This window comes from Anomalospiza imberbis, chromosome 2 (genome assembly GCF_031753505.1).
Source record: "Anomalospiza imberbis isolate Cuckoo-Finch-1a 21T00152 chromosome 2, ASM3175350v1, whole genome shotgun sequence".
Taxonomy (NCBI): Eukaryota; Metazoa; Chordata; class Aves; order Passeriformes; family Viduidae; genus Anomalospiza; species Anomalospiza imberbis.
In genome coordinates this window covers 53213304-53239504 of record NC_089682.1, presented here as the reverse complement: position 1 = coordinate 53239504, position 26201 = coordinate 53213304, and the positions used below count along the sequence as shown (strand labels likewise).

At 40.0% G+C, this 26201-nt stretch overlaps 1 protein-coding gene across 14 annotated transcripts in view; it reads left to right on the top strand.

Annotated features, from left to right (window-relative positions):
- The window catches only part of ZBTB20 (zinc finger and BTB domain containing 20), a 482085-nt gene that overhangs the window by 331527 nt on the left and 124357 nt on the right, over positions 1-26201 (top strand). The window contains exon 7 of one of the 14 annotated variants that reach the window (XR_010996230.1): positions 19205-19322. The exons of the other annotated variants lie outside the window; for them this stretch is intronic. The gene's annotated coding sequence lies outside the window, so the exon portion shown is untranslated. Of the gene's footprint in view, positions 1-19204; positions 19323-26201 lie in introns of those variants that run through there. 14 annotated transcript variants of the gene reach the window in all.

Sequence of the window (26201 nt, the reverse complement as noted above, 5' to 3'; positions counted from 1 at the left end):
TGCATTTGGCAGCACATGGATACTGTTGTCACTTTTCCCATCTCCAGGAACTCTGCAATGGAGAGATCTAATTGTTGGATGCCAGATTATCAAAAGCATTTAGATGTTTAAAGATGTCACTGATTGCCTGAAGGTACTTTAAAGAGTACATTAGCAGGTTAGGGTCGTTCCTTTGGCACTGGGTGCCTTTTAAAATTCTGGTCTCTGCCTGCTGTTATGTTTGATTATAAGAATTTCTCTAAAGATCTTCACTTTCACCTTCAAGGCTTGCCAGCTCACCCACCTGAGTTGGGAGTGCCTCTAGACCTCTCCTGTATGAAGCATGTGAGGATGTGATATGGCCCGCTTCTTTCCAGGCAGTACCAAGAAGCACAAAAGTATTGAGAAGAGGGCATAAATAAGAGGGAACTAGAAAAATATGAAATTTTAACCAATTTTGCAAAGGGTGGAGAAAGCCTGTACAATGAGCACTGCACTGGGAGCCACAGTGTTGTCACTGTGCTGTGCTTGCTGAGCAGGGAAGAGATGGAGCTGAAGGATGGCAGGCTTGCTGTGGGCTTCATGTTCACACTGAAATACTCAGCAGACAAATCAGCTGCAATGTGAACTTGAGCCATTCAACAGTCAGCATAGCTTGGCTTGATAAACAGCCTCTCAGAAGATACTTACGTCACCAGTCCAGGCAGAGAGAAAAGCTCTCCTTTATGCTGTGTTTTGACTATTACGTGCTTCCAAATGGTACATATAGTGACACTGATAGAGAAAAGATGGCTCTAAGTATCTAAGCAAGAAGGAAATGATAGAGCACCAAGCTGTTGAAATAGCATATCGACTAGCCAAAAGAATGTCTGGCCACATTTTTAGATGTTGTAAAATCAGTATGATTATTTAGATCTTAGTTGAAACATGCTAAGTTATACTTTGAAAATATCCAGCCCTTTGTTTGTGATAATTCATGAAAGTAAGAGCTTTATTCCTGTGCGTTTTAAACTAGTGCTGTGGGGTGTTGATGTTCTAAACTTTCAAACACAGGTTTTTAAACCAAATCAAATGGAAATGTCACTCCTTGTAAGACGTCTCATTCTTTGGGATTTTTGAATTGCAAAATATTTTTTAAAAACTCCAAGACAAACCTGAATCTAAAAATTGCAAAGCCGTAGATACCCTTATTCTCGTGACTTAAGCAAAAATACAGACATTTTCCATCAAAGTAGCTCTGTCAAATAGCAATACTTGCAGTTACACAAGGAGGAATTCAACACACTTGACATTTTCCAAGAATTTGGGAGTTTTCATAATTTGGAAAGTGTTTTGGAAGTGCTTTAGATGGCATGCTATAAGAAATAGTTAAAAGATGAAATAACGTACCATGATTTCATATATATCTTTTTTATTTACTGATATTTTCCAGAAGGACCACATAAAAAATGTTGGGTTAATAGAGAAATTCCCACCAAGTTCACTCTGCCTTAAATCAGATAAATGACAATTCAGAACTCCTAAAAATAGCAAGAAATAGGTTTTGGGAACCTTTTAATTGAAAAAGTATATTTGCAACATGAGCATTGAATTACATTTCTTCCTAGACTTTGTTTGACAGAGTTAGTTTAGTTCTCTGACAACTGCCAATGCACATTTTTCAGAGATTAAGGTGGTGTTCTACACAAAGTGTATGGCAGAGTGAATTACAGAATGAGACATTTGTGGGATTTTAGCTGGTAAAACAACTGCAAAAGGCTGCTTACATGTAGGATTTGAGGAATACCTTGACTGAACTAAAGCTTCAATATTTAAATAACTGTGGCACTGTTTGCTGATACAGCACTCGTTAAGGCAATTGTGGGTTATATTGTTATGTACTTTCCTTTTTGTGCAATACAGGAAGTTCAGCAGAATTGTCTAAAGAAATGGTGGTCCGGCATCCTTAACGGCATCTTTCTTGTAAAGGCTGAGATAATACAAGGACTCCACCATCTTTTCCTCACTTAAATTTTCCCTTGACTTCCCTACCTGGAAGGTATAAATATCAGCTGTGAAATAGAGTTCTAATTCCTCTTCACTCAAAATTTCACAAGTTTAGCAACTTGTTATAGTTTATCACAGTTGGGAATTTGCTTGATTTTGTTAGTTTATTTTGGTGAAGAAGTTTATAACATCCAGGCAGCTGAGGAATAAACAACACCTCTCTCAGTTGCCAAATCCTCCTCAAATGACGCCTTAGGATGGGGAGAACGATGTTTTAATTGAAGTACCACATTCCACAGCTGAACCAAAACAGGTCACGCTGAAGTATGGATGTGGCTGGATTTCAAGGCAGAATCAGTGTTCACATTGAAGCTTTTCTTGTAATTTTCTGTCTGTGTATCTTGAATCCAAGTGATGTAGGATTAGCTTTTCTCCCATGATTTCTGCAGTCTATTTTTCAAGAAGTATTGGTGGAGGAAAATGTTGGGTTATCTAGATGGCACAAGGGAATGCACACCTTCTGGTTGTTTACAGTGGAAGGTGAAATCCAATTTTTTATGGGATTTTTGAGAGTGGACATGTATGTATATAGACAGGCACTTGTGACTGTGTCATAAGATGATAAAGTTGCTGGGAAGCAGTGCCTGAGTATGTCTGTCTGTTCAGGTCTAGAGCACAAGGATGTCATGTGTACACATGATTGTACTGCAGATACCCCAGATGTCTAAGACGGGAGTTGGGTTTGAGGGTTGCCACAGAAGGAGCTGCATCTGGAAACAGTATCTGGGTATTTGTGCAGATTGGTGCTGTTTGAGCACAGGAAGATGTGGAAGAGAAAGCAGGTAGGGTCTTGTCAGTGTTTCAGCTAGACATAACCAGTGCAGGGAGCTCTAATATGTGATCTTTGATGCATCATTATGGCTTGCAGGCTTTGAAGACAACTGCTGTTAATAAATGAGGAGAGGTTTTCCTTGACTTCAAAATGTAGCTGTCTTGCTTTTGGGTCGTGAGGTCCTTCACTGAATCTTGCACTGAGATGAATTCTTCGGAGACAGGATCATCCTTCATTTGGCATTTACTCACTCAATTACCTTCCTGCATTTTGTGCAGACCACATTAGACTTTTCATATTTTATTTGTTCTTGCCAGACCACATTTATTCATTAGCTGTATTTATTGTAGTTATAGTTGAGACAGCACTTCTATTGCAAACCCCCTATCTTTGGTGGTTTATAACTTTCTGAAACAATTACCTTTTTGGCTGCAATTTCTCAAGCTTGTTCTAAGCTCAGAGGTGAATAATGTTGCAGTAAGGTTGAAAAAAATCCATTAAGCCATTTATGAGGACTAGACGTTCCAATAAATGTGGGCGCATTTATTTTTTGATGACCTACTTATTCCAATAAAGTACATTATTATTCTGTTTTCTCCTGTTTTAAATTATGTTGTCTTTTAAAAGAGAATGAGGACGTTTTATACCAGATTTTTAGGTGGGCTTCAAGCAAGGCTTGTTCACATACAGTTTTGTGCAGGCAAACACACTTGTTTGCTGCACTGAGCTCACAAACAGGACTATTTATGGGTGCAAAAGCTTTTGGAGTTCAGCACATTGTTCTCTGCAGGAAAACAACAGCTCAGTCCCTTGTGGTTCTGGTGGATAGCTGGCAATGCATATGCAAGTCTGACTACACAGGGCAAGGGTAGATAGACAAAATGAGGCCGTCTTTTGAATATAGGTCTTTAGTTGTGCAATGATGCTAACTCAGTGTGAAGATTCGGATATTGCTTGTGCAACAGTACACTGAATATACTTCTGTTGTCTTGCAGGCATTGGATACAATTTTTCATCATGCTGTCCTGGACAATGTGCAATAATTTGACAAGTGATAAAGTCTTGTGCAATTGAAAAGGCAGTGCTTTTTTTCTTCTTTTTTTTTCATTGAACTTCTGCATAGACAATGTAATTAAATGCAACTATGCTTTGTCTCATGTCTACAGTGTGCCTTTTAGTACACATGTAATGCTTTGTGTGTTGCATATATTGTGAGAAAGTTCTAAATTTATTCTCACTGATGTAGCATGAAAATATAGCAACCTTTACTTACTAAAGTAAAGGTATCGTAAGTTTATGCTAGTGTAACTTAGAGCAGAATTTGGCCCAAAATGATTAAATGTACTGATGAACTTTTATGCTAAACTCCATGACCTTTGCACAATTAAAATCTCAACTTTAACATTGCATTAGCCTAGGTTTTCATTTAATTACACATATTTGGTTGAAAGCTTCAAAAATGTTAATATTTTAAGTCTCTTCTCATGTTTGTAATTGAACTTTTTTGTGTGATTGTTTTCTGCAGTAATCAAAAGGACATTAACATGGACAGGAAATGAATCTGGAACTCTAGAGATTAATATTAATCTGCTAATGTCCTGTCCTGATGTTCTCAGGAATCCTTTCTTCTCTAGCACATTATGGTACTTTAGTAATCAGCAATTAGGGCAAGGTTTTCTCAGGCCTGAACTATGTCCTCATATGTCTCTCATTTTCTGATTGCTGTGGGAATGGTGGTTCTGTCCCCCATGGAGTCAGAGCAGAACACAATGTTTCCTCTCCGAGAGCCATACTGCATAGACAAATGCAGGGCTGGAGGCTTAGTGCATTATAAGGACGGAGATTTGAGAGTTAGTTAGGGGAGTTTGACCTCAGGTTATATTGCTCTATGGGATTTGCCATGCTTCCATGCTTGGGAATACTTACCTTGATCCTTGTGCTAACTCTGCATAGAGCCATGGGCTCAGTAGCAGTGCTTTGGAAAGCACAGACCCAGCTGGCCCTGACCCACAGTGGCACATCACAGCCTGGGCCATGCTGAAATCTGCATCGGGAAGCAGTCTCATCCTCTGATTGTGTGCTTCAGACAAGACTTTTTTGCAGACCCAGTCTTGTAGTGTCAGTCAGAGGGACTGTGCAACCTTTGCCCATTTATCACTTCCTGCAAGGGACCTTGTTGTCCCAGCCCACAGACACACTGATGCTCCTGCAGAAATCATTGTAGCCCTTGGACTTCAATAGACTTCACTGATAGTGCTTAAGTTTATATAGGTAGCATTTAGGCAGTAGATCCTGTAAGCCACAGTATTTCCTCCCTGTTATTTCCTCCACTTGCCACTCCCAAGATGGTCTGAAGCATTGCAGCTCCGTGGCATTTAGGAAATACAGACCTGTCTCCAAGTATCCCACTCTCATTTGCATAACAAAGCTGAACGGATTTTTATTTCTTTTAGCTTGTGCACAGAACGAGAGGTGAACAGAGAGAATTAATTTTCAGGTTTTCAGAGCACCGTAGGATTCTGTGGGTTGGTTCGGGGGAGGGAGGGTTGGTGTGTGTTTTCTTCCTTTTCTGGCATAAGTGCCCCTGGTTTTGCTCCAAAAAATTAATTGATAGTCCATTACAAACTTCCTACATTTGTTCTGGCTTCTACTTTTATTTTGAATTTCTATTGTGCAATTCCATCTGAATAAAAAACCCTCTAGAAGGTGCAATATTGAGATGCAATATTGACTTGATTGTAGCAGATCATTCAATTTTCTTTCCCTAAACAAAATTTCATTGAAATTGTTGTATTTTCAGTGCTTCACTTTTGATAAATCGGCATCTTCCAATGGCCATATGTTCTATTGGAAAAATCTCAAGTCATCCTAGTTGTATGCACCCAGATGATACTCAGTTTCATGATATGTTCCATCGTCTGGTATGTGGTGCAGAAAGAGGAAAACAAGAAAGTGATAGTGGAAATGACACTGAGGCCTGTGCTTGCACTGCAGGATAAGCAGATTGGAGTCCAAGCACCACTTAAAGCTTCAAGTTCAGTCATTTTTGTTTTGGTTTAGGACACAGAAAAATCTCCATTTCTCTCAAGTTGGGTTGATTCCTTTATAGCCTGTTTATTCCAATGAAAAATGCCTACATAATCTGAGCCTTTTACTGGCCAGATACTTAGTGTTTTTGCATGATATTCAGGTAATTGAGCTTCCACTCTTCTTAGCAGATAAAGTGGATGATAAAGTTGGTTTGAATTCCTGGGAAACAGGAATCAAAATACCATTGCAAACCTCAAGCTTAGTTTTTCTGTGCCGCCATTTCCCACCTGTACATACATCTCTCTAATTTATAGAGGCTACTTTAAAAATATTTGTTGCCAAAATTGAGAAGTGTGGGCAGTGCAAGTACCTAAAAAGGTGAATAGAATGAGCCCAGAGTCTTGGGCCATATGCAGGGGAGGGAGGGAGGGGAGAAGGGTAAGAAAGCCCAGATTTCTCTGGCTGTACAGTTTCTGCTATGGCACTGGGGTTAAAAGGGGATAGATTCACTTCAGGTGGACAGAAAAGCCGAGTATATTTTGACTCATGAGTGCAGACAGCTTGCACTGGTGTGGTAAGCAAACCTACCTGCCCAAGCTGCCCAAGCTCTATCCCAACTCTACAAACATCTGACATTCTTTTGAAGCAACCAGCCCTGAACCATACCAGTTTATTACCAAACATTTTCAAGAAAAGCATAACCACTCATGATTTGTTTTATTACGTTGAATTTTGATCCATAGCACTTCAAAATCTGCTTCGTGAGCATTTCAGGCAGCATTGTAGCAGTGGTGGATAGAGAGCTGGATGGCAGCAACATTTGACATTCCATTGCCTAGGACTGATTCTAAGTCATACCAATTCTTTTTGCTCTAGCATTGAGGTCAGGTGCATCCTCCATCTGTGCTCCATCTGCTCAGCAAGAATGCTGATCTGGTGTTCTGTACCTATTGCTGTATATCTGTCTTGGTATCAGATGTAAAAGGACAAAAGGCCCTGAGGACATCCACAATGTATAAGTATTTTTAAAGGTTTGGCCGAAAACATTTAAACTTTAGTGGCCAGCAGGAGAGCTACAGCAAATAAGATTTCTGTAAGCTCCCTTCAGAGCCCTTCTTTTCCCTGTTTTTCCTTTTCCAAAGGATTCCTGGTTCTCAGAAATGTGAACAGAAGTTGCAAGAAAGCTCATTCAAAGAACAACCTTTATGCTAAGGCTCTCAGTATCTAAGATATTGACTGTCTTAGGCCTGATGGCACTTGGGTCTTCTACCCTCTTTGAACTGTGTTGCAGGGACCCGGGTCTTTTTCTTGTGACAGTCACATATTGTCATTTTAAAACAACAGTTTATTTTACAACTGAATTTATTCCCTAGTGCTAAGGAAAAACTGAGACAGAAAACAACTAAATCATACAATGGAGTGGGTATCAAAGCAGAGAATGAAATCCCACATTTAATGATGGCTTCTTGAAATCCAAGGCAAAGCTGACTGATGGGACCAGTTTTTCTGAGGATAGCTTCATCTGTTTTCTATCCATTTCACTTTTGAGTACTTATGGCTTAAATTCAGGAAGTTCAGTTTAGCTAGGTATCAAAAATGGTAGGAATTCCTTTGAATATTTATATTTTCAAAAATGGACTATAAGTTATTTAAGAACTGTGTTTAACAGGATATTTTTTGTCCCTTAGCATCATAGGTCTAGAAAAATGCTTTGTATGTCTAAACAAAATCTTTTCAAAAGTTCATTATATGTATTTAGTAATAACGAGCTCAGAAATTCCATCAGCATTTTAGAAGTTTGAGGAAGATTCAGAGTACAAATATGCAAGACTTCCCAGAAGAAAATGCCTGTTGCCTTTGTTGTTCCCTCCCAAACTGGCATGTTTAAAGGATTAGTTACTCAGCAGTGTTCTGGGTAAAAGATCAGGCTGGTTTGCATTTTTTTGTAAGGCAGTTCACCCTTCCCCATGACAGAAAAGGACAGTTGTATTTATATGGACAAGAGCTGTAAATCAGAACTGGAATAGATGCGGGCGCTGGCTCTTAATCATTCCTGGGAGCTGGGATCAGGTATGGCTTGCATTTGTACTGTAACTCTAAAAGGCCACAGAGTACTTTCCAAAAACTGAACAATGCACATGTCCATTTTCTGTGGGTTCGGCTATAGCAGGCTGCAGCCCACTGCTCAAACATCTGTGGAAGGAATGGGCCCATTAAAAGAACACAGAGTCACTGTAGTGTGGTGGTGCATTTTAATTGTCTCCTGCTATACTTTTTCATGCTTTTTCAGCCCTGTGGTAAACCAAGTTCTCCTCCAACTGGTCAGAAGTGTTCACACAAACTTATTTGCCCTGGCATTCACGATGGGTCACCCTGATTTCAGAGAAAATTGCCCAAGTTCTTGTTTCTTAGCAGTTTGTTCTAAACTGGTCTTACATAATCTTGGTTGTCTCTAGGGTGCAGGAATGTGGGGAGTTTGGGGTTTGGCAGGTTGTTGGCAGGATGGAGGGCTTAAAAGATCTTCTCTTTCTGCTGTTGCTCATCACTGACCTATCAGGCCAGTGGTGCCAGGTAGTTGTGGTAGGCTAACTGCTCTGGAGTAGCCATTGACCACAGGGCCGGTGTAATTTTGTGATAATTCTGCAAAGCCTCACTAGCCCCTAGACCATCCTTCCTTTTCTACTTCTTTTTAAGGAGGTGGTTTAAATAAGGGCTTGCACATTCTATTGCAAGCCATCATGTTTTCAGAAGCATTTACAGATTTGAGTGTCAGCTTTCCCATATCTGGCAGCAAATACCAATATGAGAAAGGAAAATACATCACTCCCTCGATGATATTTTTTTTTTTTTTTTTTACATTACCCCAGCTGGAAATTACTCATTTTCCTAACACAGCCTTGGTCTTCTACCTAGAAAGACACTTCTACCCATGCAGAAAAGGTAAGGGAGCTGTGCTTTTGGTTTATTGCTATCATTTCATTTATTAAACAAAAGCATCAATTTTTTTATTTTACTAAAATTTGGAAGATCCAAATATGCATGATGCCTTCCATATCATTATGATAAGGTGCTGAGCACTCACAACTTTCTTGGAAGCTGGTAAAAGCCAAAAGCATTAGGACCTTCTAAAATCAGTCATCTAAGACCTTTTAAATCAAAGTCATCCTCTACTTACACAACATATAAGATTTTGTACAGCTATACAACTAGAAGTGTACACAAAGGTGTATTTCAGTCTCTTGTCTTGCTGGTATTTTATTGTATAGTACAGCTCAAATGTCCATCTTCTTTTGGTGTTGAACAAATCTTGGGGTGCTTAATCTGAAGCACAGTGTTTATAGGTTAGAGAACTGAATAATGACTTACCAAAGCATGTGTTTCCTGCTGTGGAAGACCGTGAGGATGGGTTGATTTAGCATGGGTTAAAGCTATGCGCACAAAGCAATACTGAAACTCAGATTAGACCTTCCTCAGTCTGAGCTGAAGGTCACTTACTCTTGGGACCTTCCAAAAAACTCTTGATCCAGCCTTTTCTTCTGGGGAAATGAGACTGAAAACATCACGTCCTTTACATGCACTTGGCAGCAAGTGGCAGTGGTTATGTGCCATTGGGAGAGACAGGCTCCCTGGAATCCAGATCTTCAGTGCCTCACATGAAGGGACCTCAATCCAAACCAGGAATCTGAAGAAGAGTGCTGGATGTGCCTGTATAAATAGTCTGCAAATCTCATTGTAATGAGACATTCCTGAGGTGATTTCTGTACTCCTTCGTCCCAGTCAGGTGAATTCTCTCTAGGTCACACCCATGCTCTTCATGGAAAGCGGTGGAGTAAAGAATGCACCACTGATAGTGTGTTTCTTAGGCCTCGGGGTTGTAGAAGTGTGGCTGGAAGAAACATCTGCAGATGTCTGGGTTGTACGGGAGTTAACAGAGAGAGTGATTTAGGCCACCAAATGCAGATATTTTATTGTGGCCCTATTGTAACTTTTCATATATTTTATATCTTCTAGTGACTGCACAATCCTGGGACTTGCCTTCTGGCTTTGATTTATTTTTCCTGTTAAGTCATTGTTCATCATTATGAGCTGAGACTATTTTTCTGTGTAAATTTAACAGAGGAGCATTCTTGAACTTGAACACATTTTTAATTTTTAAAAAGCAGCAGAACTCCCTTTGCTCTCCTATGATTATGATACTAAGCAATTATAACTTTTTACCCTTTGGTCTTCACAACATTCTTGTCATATTAGTACAGAGAGAAGCTTAAATCAGGACAGTGCCCCTGAACCCCCTCACAAGCTGAGAGCTTTGAAGGGGTTTTTAAGCCTGGATCCAGACACAATCTTGTCTGAACACTGGAAAGCAAGCACAGAAACATGCCAGGGAAGCAAGGCTGTGCAGTCATCGATGCAGATGTAATTTTGTTGTTACTGCTAACGCTGAAGTCCTAAAGGAACAAAATTTAGTTGGGGAATCTGTTGAAGGGGAAAGAAAGAGGCCTGCTAGTAGTTGACCTTGTCAGATGTCAGATGAAGGAATGCAAACGACTCTTAGGAAGACTTGGAAGGTCACTTGAGCAGTCCAAGAGAGGGTAAGCAGGCCTTCCCGGCCACCCAAAATTTGGCATGAAGAGGGAAGCAGGTGCACCTCTGAGTAGATCAGAGGGTGTTCACTTGGCCTTTGGAGAATTTCAAAGGAACAGGTACAAGGCGGATCTCACATCTCAATTCTTCACAGAGGGAAGGTCGCAGAAGTTGTGTAACTGTTGTTGCATGGGGTTGGAGTAGCAGGATAATTTTGCTTTTTCAGTTGCTACACAAGAAGCTGAGTAATGATTTCTCTTACCATTATACTTGCCTAGAAGAATGCAATGATAGCCTCTTAATTAAAGCAAAACCTGGTATTTTTTAGGTGAAAAGACCTATCCAAAAGATTGATTAGATATACAAGTATTTAATTGTCGTTCACATTTTTCTTTTCATGCTACTCACTTACCACTCAATTGATCTCTGTCCTGGTTTACAGTCTACATTTTTCTGCCAACCCCAAAAGCTCCCTAACCTTTGTTACTTCTTGTTTGAGCATCTTTGTGGATTTGTATTTTACTTCTCACTCACTCACCTCTTTCCCTTTTCTCTCCCTTTGCTATCTGCATGTAAGTTCATAATTTTTATTATGAGTGAAGAAGTCCGTTTGTATTTGTCCCAAATGTTGAGATCTACTGAAAGGGGACGGAGAGAAAGTAAATTGGAGTGAGTCATCATTCTTGGCTTCTTGAAAGCTGGAACCAGCTTCAAAGGGAGTCTCAACTTGGGGGCAGTTGCACAAATGAATCCCAAACCTTTTTACGTCCTTCTCTTTCTTTCCTCCTCTTCTCTCCTCATGTAGTCCGAACAGATTTGGCAATTTCAGTTAAGCACGTCTGTGCAGATTTTTAAAATCCATTACATAAGTTTGTTAGTTTAAGACACTCTTCTTCGACATATGAGCCTAAAATGGCTTTGATTTAAAAATGGAACTTGGCAGGGAATTTGTTCATATGGTAAGATATGTTTTTTTTCTTAGTTTGGTTTCATTTATAATATGTTTTAATCATTTTTGGTGTTTTCAAAACAAATGGTGAAATATGGGGTTTTTTTCTTCTATTTCTGGCTACCCTCCTCTGAAAGGCCTTACTTCTCTCTGTGTGTTTAATTTGGTTCTTGGAAAAGCCTTTTTAGACAGAGGCTGCAAAATGTAGACTTAACATGCCTGTGAGGAGGGAAAATTCAGACATGGATCCTGCTGACCAGAACTGTGAATCTCAGGGATCTTCTCTAATAGCAAGCAGAAGGGTCACTAAGTGGGTCTCAGAGTATGTACAAATATAGAAATATTAGTAAGAAAATAAACTAAAAGAAAGGAGGGAAACCAGATGGGACATCACTGTTTCTATATTCCTGATCAGTGCATCATGATTAACTGAGCAATTATAATTTTAAGGAAATTTTTTTTCACATTCTGAGGTGCAGCAAAGCAGATTGCCACCAAGCAAAATTATTTCTTCTAGTTCCTAGAACAGGGGGAATGCCCTGCATTCCCTGATTGGCCCAAATATCCCAAATTTTCTGTATTTTCTTACAGAAGTTTTTCCTTGTGACCTTCTTAGTACATACAGTAACCCATAGAAGAGACTTTTGCCCTTTAGCAGGTGGTTCAGACCACGCATCCTGTTAAAATCTGTACAACAGAATTGAGTCTTAAGTTTTCAAGTGATCTTGTCTTCATGTGCACAGATCTCAACTTTGTTAGGGATGGGAAAGTAGGATATAAGTTAAAGTTGTGTTCAGTCTTGGAACCTCAGAGCAAATGGTTTTGAAAGAAATGCAAGGCTGATCACCTGGTCTGCCAGTTGCACCTAGCTATGTAGAAGACCCCAGCTTGTGTTTATGGCCAGACTGGCTGAAACAAAACACATGTTGCTTTTACAAAGGACAACAGCAGAGAAGAGCAGCCCCTTTTTTGAAAATGGATAGCCCCTAGGAAAAAAAAAAATCTCCTCTACTCATCCTCTGCGGGAAACCCAGCTGCCATTGCTGACAATTTAGGATGAGAAAGAGGTATACTCTGCATGACTAAAGCAAAGGAAGGGAGGGGATCCACTACAAAAAATTCTGGTAAAGGGGAAAAATTTGCAACTACACTTCACTCTGGTTAAGGCAGATGTATGAGGTAGAGGGAAGAATCTTTCAGGCTCGGAGATGGGCTTTAGAAGACCAGCCAGAAAAAAGCACACACAAAAATAAGAAAGCAGAAGGCGTGGGTGGTTATGGGGATTAAACTGAACATATGGAGCCTATCAGCTTGAAGTTACATGTTTAAATCTGACCTAGGTCAATCATGCCCCAAAGTCATTACTGTTGAACAGCTGTTGGGTGGCCTCTGTGAAATGACTTAGGGGTTTGAGCCCAGTTTCTAGTGGCAGGTGTCCACATTACACAAACTCATCTGTATTAATTACCTCCCTATATCTGGCAAACTCACCCGAAAGACCAAGTAGTAAGGGTTCATCATGGAGACTGAGCTATCTCATTTTATCTTGGGTGGCCCTTCAGGGAAGGGGCTGAAGAACTTTGGAAAAGTATCATAGGAGAAGACAGCACATTCCCTGCTCTGTCATTCAAGCCAGACCACCAATTTTCAAACTCCTTGGACCTGCAGATTTCACTGGTGCTGCGTTTACTCTTGAAGTCAGCAGAAAGTATTTCATAACTGGCTGCTTGCATGATGTTGAATATACATCATTTAGTTTCTACTTTCGGATCATAATAATGTAAACAGGAAAACTACATTTTGAATTCATTAAGTTCTTCCTCCGCTGTTTATAAAAGATAAAAACTTCTCACTCCTTTTTTTTTTCTTAAGGATTGATTGGTGTCATGTACATTTTCGTTCACTTCTGTTTATGCAAGATAATAAGAGTATTAACATGGAGGTGGAATAATGGTGTTTAGAGTTCCATCACCACTGTTTATATAAGATAAAAACAGTTTAAAAACCAGAAAAAGGAAAAATAGTGAGAGAACATTTGCTGTTATGTACATATATTAAAAGAAAAAAAAAGTGTTGCAAGTTGAAGAGGAGTTGCTTCTGTTTATAATATTTCTGTGCTGTTTACCTAAGATAAATTAATTTAGAGTTGATGTAATGAGCAGCTTGGAAGAAGAGAATTGGGGTGAAAGAGGACCTGGTGGGGTTAAGTCTGATACTCTTAGTACCTTGTAATCCTTTCCTTTGTTAAGAAACATGAAAGAGGCATACTGAATCTTTCTAGTGGGAATACGATACCACCGGTGAGGCTGGGGACACACGGCGCTGCCACGATAGCCAATGCAGCAGCTACCAGAGGGCTTGGAGGCTTTCTCTGGCAGGAGAGCTCCCAGAACAGAAAGGACTCTACAATAGCCTGAAAAGATCTCATGAACGTTAAACCCCTTGGTATCATTGTCCATGGACTTAGTCCAATAATTGTGTGCCTGTATGACTCTGTTTTGTTCTGCAGCTTTGAAGTCTAATCCTAATTCCTTCAGGGAGAAAGGCTTGTAAAATTTCTGCATTTCAGAGAGACAGGGAAATACTACCTTTGATGCAAGCCCTATTGTCAGTCCTGCTCAGTCCTTCTGAGTCACCCCTGTTCGTACCCTGTGCATGGGCATATTGACAGATGAGGGAAGCTGGTAGATGTGCATATTTCCTTGGGATGAGACTGATGCTCTGGTTCACAACCAGAAAGGCCTCTTATGCCTAATAAAAGAACAACTGTGTGGACATTAATGCATGCGCAGGCAAAAAGTCCAGGAGTATTCGCTTACTTTTCCAAATTAGTTTGCTCCAGATCCAGTCACACCCTTTGTGTGTTTGCTTTGGCCAAACATTCAAGCAGGCAGGCTTGAAAAGCCAGGTGTTCTTACACTTTCAGGTAAGGAACTATCAGCATTTCACTTTCACCCTGTAAGTGGTAAGTGCTGTGAGAGATGGCTTTTTGCACATGCTTCTCACCCACCTTTGCAGGTAAAGGAATCAGCCCAGGAGTTGGCTTGACCTCCTCCAAGTGGTGATGGATTAGCATAAGGAAAAATAGAGAAAATCTAACTGTGTCCCTAACCAGGAAGCTATAGAGTATCAGTAAATCTAGAATTCCATCAAAAATGCTTTTTGTCTTCTAAAAGAAGTCACCGTCTTCTATAATTTCATAGTAGCATTTTTTTTTTCCTCTCTAATCCTGTGTGTACCTAACTCACAACGATGTCTTCATCTCTTCTTCCCAATTCTTACTTCAGCCCAATAAATGTCTTTATAAGGCAGACCTTTATAACACATGCATAAGTCCATTTCTGTTAAATGGATTCTGAAGTAAAGGTTGAATTTTAATTATATCCTTGAATCCCATTTCATTCACACATTTGAATTTAAGCATGAGCTTGAGTACGTGGTTTGAGGGCTCAAGGTTTAACATTAGTGCTGTCAGGATGCAAAACAGTGCTGTACATCAGTTGTGTCATGTGATCGATTGCACTGCTTGATGCCACCTATGCACCCCTGCTCCAAATGTCAAGTACTTGAAGCAGATTGTGTGTGCTTCGTGAGCAGCGTTGCCCAAGGTAGATAAAAAAATAGGTTTTATTGGAAAAAAATTGCAATCTACAGGTGGACCTTCCAAAGGCAGATAAGGGTATGAATTTGTCAGGTAAATGAATCCTTGAAAATTTCTCTCTACTAATTGCCAGCCCTTACTTCCCTCAGTGCTGACATGGATGCAGAGAGAAAGGATAGATCTGTCAGTAAGCTGAGAAAGAGTTTAAGAAACTTCAATCCGAAAGTTTTGTTTTTCAGATGAATATATTTTGTCATGGGTACAAAATGACATTTCCTGAAGTGAAGGCCATTGTCATCCCTATCCAGAGCATTCCAACATACAGTAATATGTGTCTTAATTATGGTGTTTCTGTGTCTAAAAAAGGCTCAGAAATTTCACTTTTCAGAGTTGTATAATCAAGTTGCTCCACCTTGCTATTAGGCATGAATGGTAGTCAGTGCTCCAGGGAAGCCTGAAATTGAAAGAGCAGCAGGTGGGGAGCAGTGGGTCAGGATGGGTATGCATTTAGGAGAGCTGTGTGGGGAGTCCAGAAGTAGAATAGCAGGAAGTGCTGTAAATTGGATTGAACACGTTGCTAGTGGACAGGGTGAAAGATTATACAGCATTTGTCTGTGTGACCGTAATGAGCTTTTTTCCCATAAAAGATTTGGGGAGAAAATACTGTGTATGAATAGGGTCCCTTTAAGAAGCACTTTTAAAAGAGCTCATTTTCAATTCCAATCATGTATATGCCCCAGCAAGACTGCAGCCAGATGCTTGTAGATCTGAGGAAAACAGCTCAACCCTTTTCTTATCATCTACTGGAGATGACAGACTGTAAAAACTCAATGGCACTTTCGATAACTTCTAACAAGAACTGGGACTTGCCTGGCTCCATTTGTCTGGTCAAGGCTGTGTTTCTGCAGTTTATCCCATGGAGATTTTCAGCAGAACCTTACACTTAGTGTCTAAATTAATGATATTCCTTCCTTTTTGCCACGATGAAAACCACTCTGCACTATATACATTATGCTAAAGTTTTTGTCATGGACACAATCTGTAAAAGGTTTTTCAGCTTCATCATTTCGACAGGCTGATTCCATTGAACCCTTCCCAGTGATCACGTTTGTGTGGTGCACATGGGAGAGGTTGTTTGCTCAGGTGGTTTTCCCTTCTTTGAAGCTAGGAAACAGTGATCATCTCTCAGGTTACATGTTATGTCTTTTTCCTGTCCCCAGGAAAACGTATTTTGAGGGAACACAGTGTAACTCTCTTAGTAAATGTGTCTTCTCTGTGGTATAGTCCTTAACTTTTCTTTAAGGCTCTTTTAGGATAAAGTCATGGTCTTAACTCTTGATGTGTGTAGGTTGGTCTGTTGATATGTTTGCATTAAAAAGCTCTGAACACATAAGACATTTCTTAGTATTTTTTGCTTTGAATAACAAAAATCTCTAGTTTTTCTCAAATACACGGTTTACTCAAAATCCTCCAGTGAAGGTCACCACAGTCTGGTGATACCTCTGCCAGATACCTTGCACTGTTGGAGGTTCTAAAGGGGTCTGGACAAACACTGGTAGTTCTGATGCTGCCAGCTAGATGCTGGTGATTAAAACTGGAGCTGATAAATGATAAAGATGATAATGAAAGAAAAGGATGCTTTATTTTAAAATGCATTCTCTCACAGCTTACCTTCTAAGTGAGTTATTTTAATATCCATTTTTGTCAATAAGGAAACTTAAAATTTTGTGGCTAAAGCAGATATGAGCCTGGAGGGGAATCAGATCCCACAAAACCTGTGTTTGTCTTCAAGGAATGCTTTTTATCTCCCTTTGCTAAAAATGAACATGATGTAGCACTACTTCTTTATTTCACACTCAGTAAAGCCAGTAGAACATTTTATGCCAACCTTGGTGATGGGCACAGACACCAGACTTTCTGGGATAATTGTCAGTGCAGAATAGCATTGCTTTAGCATAAACCCAAAATGTCAGTAGCCTTTCAAAAGTATTGAAGCTTCTCAGGTTCGCTAATTAATAATTTTAAGTTCTGTTTGTTTGTTTTGCAACTGCTAATAATTTCACCTTCCTTCCTTGTCCAGGGCATTTCCAGATGCTCATATTTCTCAAGCTCACAGATTTCTGATCCCCCAGACTGAATAGCTGTGCATCTCAGCTTCCCATGTTACATGAATTTTATCTCCCTCATTTAAAATAGCAAAAGCACTGTCTACATGAACAGACCATTGTCCTGGTTAGGTTGTTAAAGTTACTGTAATGCTGACTTTATTTTCTTGTAACAGTTCTGAACAAAATGTTTCCTTTGAAAGGTCTCAGACCTCTATCCTCCCAATTCCTAATCACAGTAATATCCAGCCTCAAAGAGTCATTAGTGAGGACTCAAACAGTATCCTGTAACAAGTCAGCTATGAAGAAATTGGCATCATTTATCTCTCTGATTCATGTTCATATTAAAAGAATGGGTTGCAAAATAAAGGTAGCATTGCTCTCATGCCTTACAGTATCCATTGGATCCAAGTCTTTCCTTCCCCACCAACACATCTCCCAAACTAACCCTGAGTATAACTCTGCAGTCACTTATGAGACAGGGTCCATCTATAGAAGTGATATGTTCTTAGACTACAAAGCCATTCCATTATATTTTTTCTTAAACTGGCTCACCTATAAACCTCTATTTGATCATGGTAAGCTGTTGCATTTTTAGATAACTGGGAAAAAGGTATAATGATTATATTAAATCCAGCTCTTAAAGAGGGGTTTGTATTTCTGGACCAAATGGATGGAGTGAACTGTGTAAACTGAGTTTGGATGAGTTTTTGGAGTTGTTTGGTTTTGGTTTCGTTTTTGTGAAATGGACGCTTAGCTTTGCAGGAGAGCTGATAAGTAGCGAAAACTATGTCACAACTAAGAGACTTTGTAAAATCTTGGTGTCTGCTGTTTGGGCTTCAGCAATCAAAGGGATTTTCTTCACAGAAAGGAGCATGCAGGTGGCTTTTCAGGTTTCTGTAAGGATTTTTCTTCTCATTTGATGTGATATAGGTTCTAAACTGGGTTTCAAAAGATGTGAGTTCATTTCATAGTTCTGCCTTAGTACTGATCAGCTTCAAGATCACTGTAACTTTTCTTCTTTCCTTTTTTCATTCCATAAATTGGGAACAAGGAGAATTACCCCTATAAAGTAAAAGGTGATGTTCAACTCATTGGGAGTTTGTTTGGGTTACAGATAAAGCTCCCGAGATTATGTATATTGAACTCCACAACTTTAAGTCGCATTAGTTGCTCTCTGGATGAGCTGTATACATATGGATAAATTGTACTGTGTTAGGGAAAACTGGGAAGCTTGGAAAATCTGAGAAATAATTCAGTATTTCCCGAAACATACCCCACAGATCAGTTATAAGTATTATTTCTGTTTGTTGACTGGGTCAGCAAATGAAACTACCAGGCTGAGATAGGCCAAGATGTTCAGGAGAGGAAGTTCAGGACTGGAACAAGAGTGTCACTTATAAGCTAAGTCCTACTAGAGAAGGTGCTAGGTACTTGCAGTGTGACTTCTTTTATATTATGTCTGACTTTTCCCTTCAATTACATCTTGCAATAATTTGATTCAGTCAACTGCGCTGTCTCATCCTCTATCTATATTATCAAATGGATACTCCAGTTAAGATAGAAGAGTTGGTGAAAAATTCCATCTAAGCTGCTCTGCTGTTGCACAACTTAAAATCCCTGCAGCATCTCTTTGGTGATGAGGGTCAGGGAGAGAGGCATATCAAAGTTAAACTGATATAACAAGGATTCAAGAGGGGAGGTGGTTTGAATATATTGTCAGTAAAACTTAGAATTAGGAACAGGTTCCTATAAAAAAAAATCATGTTTGGTGATAAGAGGGATCAGGTTCTTTGGTAAGGGACTGCATTCTTGACACTTCAGCCACTCATCCCCATATAAAAAAGCAGTGAAAAGTTTGGTTGCCCTGAAACTCAGTTTTCAGGGCAAACATCACAGAAGTAACAACATGCTACAGAATACACTGTTCTCATAACAAATGTGAAATGGAGAGTATTGTTCCCAGAAGCCGTTTTAGTGGAGCTTTATAAGGTAGTTTTGATTTATTTTAATAGGCATAAAGTGAGAAGAAACAGATGAAAGATAAATTCCAAAGTATTGATTATGGCTTTGTAGGAAAAAACAGTTGATTCTCCTGGAAGGCTCAGAAGAAGCACATCATTAACCTGTCTTTGTAGATGCTGAGGGCTTAACACTGCGTACAGACGTACAGCTGCATAACCCTGGTGACTTCAGTGTGTCTGCAGGGGTTTAAAGGCAAGCGAAGTCTTTCTGTAATGCTTTTAGTCTTGTTCCAAGTGTTGTGTACTCTCCCAAGAACACAGCTCATGTTCAAAGCAGTACAAATTTTTAAAAATTGAGCACAAGCCATATGTTCTCTTATCTTTCAAGGATTTGCTGCTCTTGTCTATGGTATGTGTCAGGTTAAGATATTCCTATAGGTCTTCATAGAGTCGGGTTGTAATTTCTTTATGGATAGGCAGTCAAGAAAATATCCTGACAGCTTCTTCAAATGATTGTGGCAATGGATCTGACATGCTCACACTTTTCCATAATGATCTTGCTGCCACTTTGCTCCTGATTTAACAAACACCCTCATGGTTAAGTCCTAAACCATGCAGCTCTCACCAAAGAGAGCAAGCTGGATTTATGAAGTCCAGTGTAACTCCAGCCGAGGGCTTGCCAGCACTCTGCTCATACCCTTTGTGCCCCACCAGCCATGGATGATGCAGACCCCCAGATCCCTGCATAGCCTTCCAGTCCCCCTGCAGCTCAGGCTTAGCAGTGTTCCCAATCCAACTTAGCACTCCAGCCCGACTGGTTCTTCAGATATTGCAGTACTCGTACAGTCAGCCAGTGCCCTTTAGTTCTGCTCTGCAGTGCCATCAGGGGAAAATGATATATCAGAGTACTTATGTCCCAAATTGAATGTTAGTCAGATGTTAAAATGAAAGAAATATTATGGAGAGTCAGCACGTCTCACTGTGGAAATAAATTACGTACAGTGAAGTGTCATGCCTCTTGGGACCACATATGATCCAAAGACACCATTTAGAGAAGTGATCACACCACCACTGGATTTATCAGTTCATAATAAAGGAACATTAATACCCAGAAAGCAAATAATAATTAGCAATAGAAAGCTCCCAACCAGTAACTTAAACTCATTTTTCGGGGTCACTTCCTCACATTAGTAGCTTATTTGTATGTATCACTAGACTTTGTAGCAATTATCTCCTTATTAATAACAACTTCACTAATCGCTTTTATTAATAAAGATGCATTTAGTTCGTAGTACCTTGCTTTCTCAGTTTAACATTTTGGTTACTCAAGTGTCATCTGCCTAAATAATTTAGAATTATTTGATTGTATGCTGTGCAGTCCAGTTTTGGAACTGCAGAATTCGGGATAGGTACTTGAGAGGTTGTAGGGAACAGGGACCATGCACTAGGACTGCAGACCTCCAAGCAGGGAAGCAAAGATGCTTCATTGCTTATCCACCTTGCAGTAGGGAGAGCATGAATTGATGGGGCTATGGTGTAACACAACAGATCCAGCTTGTGAGCTACCACTTCAACCACACTCGCTCCGAACAGAAAATTCACCTACAGGTATAATCAGAGCCAAGACATCATTTTGAAGGTCTGATCCTGAAAGGCAGCCAGAACCTTTAGGTATATATCCTTGTGTAGTTCGGTAGATGTGTTTTCTGTTTTCATCTTTTTAAGGTTTCAAAGCTGAGTTCTAAGAGCCAAGAGAAACCAACACAAAATATTTTATAAAATGAAAATGCCCAAATTGCTTCTGGACCATAAAGATAACTCATCTCGTCAACAGCTGACTTCTCTTTTCTCTCTTTTGCAATAGTGAACAGGCAGCAGGCTGTATGCTGGGTGGGAACAACCCAGTCTTAATGCAACCATTATTTTTCCAGTGCCATCTTTGCTCCTTCACGGTCTCTTGATGGGAGCACACACAGCCACACAGTGAGGGAGAAGGGGATCAGAAGCCTGGGAAGGATTACAGACATGAGCAGGCAGCAGCTGCCACCAGAGCAGTGATGCTAGCCGACAGCACAGCCCCCTGTCAGAAAGGCAGGCAGAAAGAGGCATTAGGAGTTATTTTGGCAGTGGCTACCCCTTCCTAGGTATTCTGTTCCCAGAATTAGTCCCCTAGCAGTGACCTCCTTGTCCAGGGTGGTGGTGGGCAGCAGGAGCAGGGCAGTGCTGTGGCTCTGGGAGGTGGTGCTGGGCAGCCTCCTTCTGCCAGCAGGCTGAGCTGGAGGCTGCGCTGGCCGAGCACCTGCCAACAAAATGCCCTCGTTTCACTCCTTGTAACAAATCCCTCAAAGATGTAGTCAGTGGTTAGAGTTACAGAAAGATAAAAGAAGTACTATTCCAGGCCATCTTTTAAGTCAAGATGCATGCTCAATTGCTACGTTTACATTATAAAACAAAAATATATTTAACCTTTCCTCTTCCTCACTTTTTGCTAGCTTTGCCCTTACCCTGAGTCCCTTAAAGCAACTGCTGCTGAAGCTGTAATGTGCTGTTGCTTCCAGAGAACTCTCCCGCTCTTCTTTTAAAGATGTTTTCCTCCAAGGTGCTTTGTATAGAGACTTTTCTTGACTGAAGTTCTTCTTAGGGAGCAAGAGACCTCCAATGGATGTTAATTAGAGTTCAGTTTGCAGATGCAAGAGATTACTGTTCTTATTTCATCTGTCTCATTGTTTTACTGAGAACAGCTGTTAGGACTTATTTTGGGCTGAGTTACCTGTGGAATGAGTCAGCTTGATGTCTTTTTGAATTAGCTTGCATATACATGAAAGTCCAAATTTGGATTGGATTCATTTCTTTTGTCTTATCAAAACATATTATCCAGCTTTCTTGGCAAGCAGAATGTGCTGAAAAATCTTTTCCATCAAGATTTTCTTTTGTGTTTTCTAGTTGTGGGTCCATGGATTTTTCTGGTTTATAAAAGCATTTCTGTGTGTGTGCATTTGTAATGCTCATTTAAAGTCTGTTTTTCCCAGTACATATTTGTTAACGTGGAAAAGTTAAAGCTAAACTTATAGGCATTCTTAATTACAAAGGAAAATTTTAAAGTCTCCTTTTACTACCCTTAACAGCCCAAATTTAACAATATTAAATACACTGCTGACATTAAATACACTAGTGAAAGAAAATGTAAGCTTGAGCTGTGTCATAATTCCTTTACAGTATGTGTTAAGGTACACAGCAAGGCATTCTATCTTCAAATTTGAGAGAGGAAATAGGAGAGGAAACATTTGTTATTAATCTTTGGTGGACTATAGCGTCTAAACAAACTCTGTCTTTGAAAAATGAGTGATGGAAATATTATCAATAAATTTTGATTCAAAATTTTTGTCATCACTGCATTCTTCACAGAACCACAGTTTGGCTGTTTATTTCATTAAAAAGAGCATATGCAGCAGTAGTTGAGTAGATTTTTTTTTCAAATTCTTTCATGATGCATAACAAAAATACATATACGTGTGGCAATGCATACAGACTTGTTTGTGGTGTTATATTTTAGTTAAATGGTATGCTGTGTCTCACCCCTGGAAAATGTATGGTTTATTCCAAGCCTGTGATCCTCCCCTGCAGTATCCTGTGTCTGTAACCCCACTGGCCCAATCTGTTCCGCGCCCACTTTGAATCTCCCTGTTCAGCGTGCCGGGGGACGGTTCGGTTCGCGCTCTCTCTTAGCCGGCTCTCCCTGGCCGCTGCTCTCTCCCCCTCCCCTTTCCCCCCTCACTCCCCTTTCCCCCCCTCTCCCTCAGAAACCATGCTGCCTCCCGGGGGTGGGACCCCCAATAAACCCTCATCTAATGAGCACCCTCAGAAGCCGTGTGGAGTCTCCTTGCCTGCCTGCTGCTACCTGCGAACTCACAGCCTGGGGGGGCCCCCCTGGGGACACCCCTGGGGGGTACCCCCTGAAATGCATCGTGACACTTGTTAATTCTTTCTTGTGCATAGAAATACTTCTTTTCCTGTACTGACGACCATTTTATTTCGATTTTCCTGTATCGCAGTCTAAGGGTATATACATGGCCATATAACTGGCTCTCAAGCTGTGTTTGCAGTGTCCTCTCCCTCTCCTATATGAGCTTTCTCCTCCCTGCAATAAGCTGTCAGATGTAAAACCATCTCCCCAGTTCAAACCTTTCCAAGCACTAGCTCGACTGAGTGATGTTCATTTGCTGTCTTCCTAAACAGAGTAGCCAGTCCTTCTCCTCAGTCTTGTGTGAATGAAGGAGTCCATGAGGACAAGGGCTGGGCTGTGGAGCTTCCTCTTCTGGTGGGCATACAAAGGTGAAGATGCAGAGTAAGAAAATGAATGTTCCGTGTTAGCCCTTTGCAAGAACTTGCTTGATTTCAAAAGGAGCAGGATTGGGCCTGTGCACAGGTCAAGATCTGCTGAGCTGCTTTTTCTCAGATGTGCCTTTGGACCATGTCCATGCTGTGACACACTGCTGGTGTCATTATCAGTCCCCAGAGAGACACCAATGTGCAGTGAGGCCTTTTAATACAAGTCACTGATATTTTGACTGCTACAAAAGGTGGTTACTTCAAGTAGCATGAGCACAGGGAGAAAAAAACAAGGGGGAACTTGAAGGTCATTCTCCTCTCTATGTTGCTTTTCCTGATGTGGCCCCTTACCTTGCGTGTGACATTTGTGGCTAAGGTGTTGTCATATTTCTGGTATGCTAACATAGCATTTGACTGCCTTCCTCTGCATTCTTGTAATTAACTCCTAATATTAAAGCAGTTTCCATCTCTGGATTCCTCAGCAAGCTGATTGAAAGGCGATTTAATTGCACAGCATTGCCAAGAAACATGTTAGGTGATTGCTGGATGTAGTAACAAGTAATGTGAAGGTAATAGAAGGTATCACAGGGGCTAAGATTTTGCTGGCCATTAGCAGAGGTGACTTCAAAAAGCAGATGATAATTAGTATAGATTTCACTGAACCAAGTTTCCATCTGTTGCTAGTCACTGGATTTTGAGCTGCTTTCCTATTAAAGATTTGCATGTATGTTTCTGGATTCTCGATGGAAAGGACATTTAGGGGAAAAGGGTATAAATCTACAAATAACTGTGTAACCTGCAGAAATATAAATCTATGTAGATTAATCCATGTTTCCTAAATTGCATACTAGATTGTAATTCAATCAAAGGGTAGGGGTCCTGTGACGTTTATGAGCATTTATGGATGGTATAAGTGCTCAGATTAAATGTCAAACCTGGTACTGAGTTTAGAATCACGTATTATTGTTATTCATTAATATATAAAAACAACAATTATATCCACTAAAATCCTCAATTTAATTTTGCTATAATCTGTCTCTGCTGTGTCAGAGATGCACTGCAGTCTCTTTGCCCCCTCAGATAATTTAAAGGGCTCCACTGAATTTCAGTCCAGTCTGCTCTTTCCCCCCAGCATAGCACTGGCTCCATTTGGCCCCCTTTGAACTGAGGAATTCCCTAGTACATTTTTTTCTTTATCTTCCACTGGGATTAAATTTTAGTTTTCATACTGAGCAGGTGTAGTGCACCCAGAAGGGGAGGAGAGGCAAAACTCTGGATCTTAGATCCAGTTTACTGAGAATATTACACATGATAAAGCTGTACCCCTCACTGGCTCCGTGTCTGTAAAGGGTGAAAATGCTTAGAGGCAAAACAGTAATTTTAGGATTATCTAAATTTGTTGTCAGTCCTTCAAGCCTGGTTCTTCCCAGTTTGGGACTAAAGGACTAACATTGCTCACCTTGGTGTGCTGCATTACATCAGAGAGATCCTAAATCACTTTGCAAAAATGGAGCAGAATCGCTGTCCCAATTTACTGCTAAGAAGGCACTTGAAGCAGGTTAACTCAAGTCACTTAGTGAATAAAGTGTAAGAAGCAACTGTATGCCAATCGCAGAAATGACTTTGGCACCTAAGATGTTCGTGTTGTTGAAAGGAAGCAATGCTTAAGCTAACAAAGGTAATATATTTCATCACAATTTACAGCCACAATTTTTCTGACTTTCGATGGACTTCAACATGAATGCCTCAGTCACTTTTGAAAATTGTAGTTAGCGTCATACATCTATTATCTGCCTATATAATGTAACTCATAGCACTGGTTTTCACCATGTTAACTTCCCATAAATAGAAATTCTTCAGTGTTTAGGAACCTTATTAAATTCAGAGGGACTAGATTCCTAAATAGCCTTAACATGTAGATCTTGCTTGTCTCTTAGTCTTTGTGATTTAAATGGAATTTATTCATGTAGCAAAGAAAAAGGAGAAAAATCTGACCACAGTGAAGCAAGGACAGGTTTACAATTAGCCCTTGGCTGTTCTGTTCAACGGCCAAAACATCTTCCAAGTAATAATGATTAATAACACTAGGAATTCAAAATAAAAAAAGTTATCAGTGGATTCCATTTGTCCATTCCACCAAATAGAGCCATAGTGGATTGAAAACAAGTGACATAAATAGAGACAGGTAACTACTCTGTTTATAACATAGAGACATGGGGAAAATGGTTGGCTTTCTTCAACTTCATTTTCTTATGTTGTTATATAATAATATGTCTTGAAGAAATCTACTGTGTTAATCTAATGTAATTAGGTTAAATGTCTCTAGTGACCAACAGTGCCATATGATAAGAAGCTTCACCCCAGCATTTTAATGGTTCGGGTTCTGCTCATGGTTTCAATTAAGTCAGCATAATTGCACAAGGCAGTGAGAACAGGATTTGGCCCAATTCTCTCCTGCATACGTGTTCTGCAGTTATCTAACCTGGAATGAATCACAGACACATCTTGTTTTTCGAGTACCTTACAGGGAAAGCTTTATTTTCATGTATTTTCTTTTGAACAAATCTGATAATCAAGTGTCCAGACCAGTTGCAATAATTTTTAAAAGTACGGTGTTTCAGTTCTGGTGATTTTGCCACATTCTAGTTTGTAGCTTCTAGTATATTGTGCCTGTCTATAATTACCCAACAGTTTTAATTAGGCAGGACAACCTTGTTCACTTCTTAGAGCAAATTTGTTGGTAATATTTGTGAAAGTCGTTACTCAGCACCTCCATAATCTCAGGCTATAATTTTTAGAATTCTTTGGCATCCATGTTGTCAAAATTGCTTGATGCTTTCCC